Source organism: Cannabis sativa, chromosome 1 (genome assembly GCF_029168945.1).
Source record: "Cannabis sativa cultivar Pink pepper isolate KNU-18-1 chromosome 1, ASM2916894v1, whole genome shotgun sequence".
Classification (NCBI taxonomy): Eukaryota; Viridiplantae; Streptophyta; class Magnoliopsida; order Rosales; family Cannabaceae; genus Cannabis; species Cannabis sativa.
The window spans coordinates 11386501-11390462 of NC_083601.1; the positions used below are offsets into that span (position 1 = coordinate 11386501).

Genomic DNA, 3962 nt, shown 5'->3' on the forward strand with positions numbered 1-3962 from the left:
GAAAAACTTGGTAAAAATTTTGGTGCTTTCATTGAGAGATGAAGAAAGTTTTCACCATTGATGTCATATATAACGATGGTTGCAACTAGAACCGCAATTGAAAAACCAACTTTTTGCAACGACAAAGAAGACCCTACTACTGATGACATAAATTGCTCTCTCCTAGCAGATGTTTAGGCAAACATTTAGGTTGATGCCGTAGGAGACAGTGAAGCATCGCATGTGGTCAGTCACCCACCTCAAAAAGGCCATCAACCGAAAAATCATGTTGAAGAAACTCCCCTCAAGGAGGACGACGAAGAAGGCCAAGACGAGGATCAAATGGACGACTACAACAAGGAAGATGAGGAGTATTATGAGGAAGACCCTGAAGTTGTAAGGTTAAGACAGATAGTCTTGGACCAACAAGCAAAGGTGGCAGAACAAGAGGAAGTTGCGTGCCAAATACAAGAAACCCTCTTAGAGCTGAAAGGCTTGGTAGCATGAGAAAACCTCAATGCCAAAGTCGTGCCAACAAGGAAGTTTAACCATCTTGGGGTTGGGCCCTCAAATCAAGAAAAAGATAAGGGGAAGAAAAAGGTGGATGAACCCCAAAGAAAGAACTATTCACCAAGACCCATGCATGACACTCCAAGGGACAATAGAAATGTGATGAATCCACTCTTCCAGAGAGAAATTAAGGGCTGACCAAGCTCCAGTGTAACGTCCTACTCAAAGAAATTCCACATGTCATGATTACAATATGCTAATCTCATTAATTGGGGTCTATAAGCCAAATAATTAATAATATATATTTAACTTAATTAAATAAATAACTTATAATAAGACATACATTACTTAAAACAAAATATTAAAGTTACATGTTTAGGATCCCGTAAAATTATTTTCAAAATATTAGAAGTTATTTCATACAGGTTGTCCTAAGCTGCAAAATAGAATTTCTATACAATTCCCTATTCGACCCAACCCTTGTGGTCTAGCTTGGCGGGAACATGTACAATTCATCTTCAAAACCCTCAAACTCATGGCTGACCTGACACCACTTTACCTTTGCCTGCACATTAGAGCACTCGTGAGCCCAGACCCAGCAAGACAAAACAATAATATAGTATGAACAATTATAATAATCACATTTCATACATTACGCCTCTGTGCATATAACCGTACCACCACATTGTATGTCACATTATCTCATATATAATGATGTCACTGCATCTAATGTCTATATAATATTGTTAGGCTATTTTTAGCCTATGTTTTGGATCTAATTTATGTGCGTTTTTTGCTGTGTTGGGACGGAATTACGCTTGTTTTCTATGTTTTCAGGTTCTTTGGAATAAAAGAGGTCTCGGGTGCAGAAATTCAATAAAAGACGAGCTGAGCCGAAGAAAACACAATTTTTGAGGAATTGTGTATATATGGCCGCGGCTAGACACAACTTGGCCGCGGCTAGATCTCGAAACTTTGGAATGCTACAGTCGCCGCGGCGATGGGGAGTCTCGCTGCGGCCATTTAAGAGATACAGAAAGATCTATATTTTGCAATCATCTCGCCGCGGCGAGAGGAAGCTTGGCCGCGGCGAGATCCCATACGGATCAGGGGCATTTTCGTCCATCGAACTCTAAATTTTAGTTATAAATAGAAAACTGCGATTGGAAGTCAGGGAGAGCGATCAGGAACCCTAAAATACAGCAGAGAGCGGCAGGAAGAGCACAGAGATTCAAGTGACGATCCAAAATTCATCCACCAACAGTTCTTTTCTTTATTCCTCTTTAATTTATTTATGTTGAATATTGCTATAGGAATGGTTATGGATTTGTTTCTGAACTAAATTTCCCATTTAGGGAGGATGATGATTGTTGTTTAATGTTTTGCCTAGTTAATGTTTAATTACCATTCCTCAATTCTTGTTTGTGAAATTATCTTAATTTGTGTTTAATTTCATGTTTAAGATTGATCACCTTGTGCATGCTCTATGATCTCAATTCGAAATCTGAAAAGTGAGAATTGAGAATGCTAAAATTGAGATAATCGATGGTCTATGTGAAACGAAAGTATTCACATGACTTATGTGACGAGAGATTATTACTTAATGCTGATTTCATGTTAGTTTAATTAAGGAATTAATTAGATAACATGTGATTTAGAATCTAGAAGATCTGAAAGGAGCTAGGTTATTTCATAATCTGTCATTCACTTCAAGAATAGGATAGTAATTAAGCATTAACGATTTGGGTAAACAACAACAAGATTCTCCTCCCTATTATCTCATCTTGCTCAACTTTCAATTGTGTTATTAAGTTTTCTGAATTACTTTCATACTTTACTATTTTTAAATCATAATTACTTTTGATCTGCCAAATAGAATTATAAGTATAGTTTAGTGGTATTTAATCCAATTCCCTGTGGGATCGACCTCACCTGTGTGAGATTTACTACTTGATTGCGTATACTTGCGTAGTGTTTATAAATTATAGCAACAAGTTTTTGGCGCCGTTGCCGGGGAATTGTTTAAAGATTAATATTACACAAAATTATACTAACTTCTACTTTGGTATATTTTCTCTTGCTGATTTTTCTAACCTTTTTCTTGCCATATTTTCTTGATCTATTTCAGGAATCATAAGTGCATGCGCCGTCAAGGACAAGCAGTCATATTACCAGTTGATCCTGAAATCGAGAAAACTTGCAGGAGGAATCGAAAGAACAAGAGGCAAGAAAGAGTTTCAGCAACTGCTGAAACATCAGAAATCATGGCTGCCAATGTGAACAATAATGCTGGAAACAATGGGGGTAATAACGGTAATAATGGAGGCGCCGTGGAAGATCAAGCTAATGGCCGTAGCTTGAGAGATTACATTCTCCCTACTCTGACGGAGTGCAAGTCATGTATCGGGCCACCGCAATGGATGCAAACAACTTTGAGATTAAACCCGCCATCCTTCAAATGGTGCAGCCTTCGCCCGGTTGGTGGCCTCCCTTCTGAAGATCCTAATCTGCATCTCTCTAACTTCATGGAACTTTGTGAAACTTTTAAAGTTAATGGAGTTAGCGATGATGCCATTCGACTGAGATTGTTTCCATTCTCGCTCAGAGAACGAGCCAAGAGTTGGTTGAACTCCTTGCCACCCAATTCTATTGCCACCTGGAATGATCTGGCAACAAAATTCTTGTCAAAGTTCTTTCCTCCAGCCAAGTCTGCAAAGCTGAGAGGAGAAATCAATAATTTCTGCCAACAAGATAATGAATCTCTCCATGAGGCTTGGGAGAGGTTTAAAGATCTGATCAGGAGGTGTCCTCATCATGGTATAGAGAAGTGGATGCTGGTTCACAACTTCTACAACGGGCTGGTTGGTAATACTAGAACTCTAATAGATGCAGCAGCGGGCGGAGCTTTTATGAGAAAGAGTGCTAATGAGGCGTATGATCTATTGGAGGAGATGGCTCTAAACAATCAGCAGTGGCCAACTGAAAGGAGTCAATCTAAGAAGGTAGCTGGTGTGTTAGAAGTTGATGCCATCACAAAGTTAACAGCTCAGGTTGAGGCATTGACAAAAATAATTGCAGGGCAAGCTAGACAATCCCAAATTGTTTGTGAGTTATGTGGAGGAAGTCATCACTTTTCGGAGTGTCAAGCAGATGTGGATGATTTGCCAATGGATGAAGCTAAAGCCATTGGGAATTTTTCACAGAACAACAACAACAACAATTATAGGTTCAACCAGGGTAACAACCGAAGAAACAGTGGGTTCTATGAGCAACGAAATCAGAACCAACAGTTTAATCAGCAACAAGCCTCTGGTGGAAATTCTAGTTTGCAAACAGATTTACTGCTTCAATTTATGACTGAAACTAGATCTTTAATTAAAGACCTGCAGACTCAGATGGGCCAGTTAGCAACTCAGGTAGCAACCCGCCCTCAAGGAAATTTGCCTAGCACAACTGAAGTCAATCCCAAAGAA

At 39.2% G+C, this 3962-nt stretch overlaps 1 non-coding gene across 1 annotated transcript; it reads right to left on the bottom strand.

Moving 5' to 3' along the window:
• Positions 1-3203: 3203 nt before the first annotated feature.
• On the bottom strand, positions 3204-3310 carry LOC115708447 (small nucleolar RNA R71). Its single transcript, XR_004009946.2, has one exon. It is a non-coding gene; the product is annotated as a small nucleolar RNA R71 (small nucleolar RNA).
• Between the last annotated feature and the right edge of the window lie 652 nt (positions 3311-3962).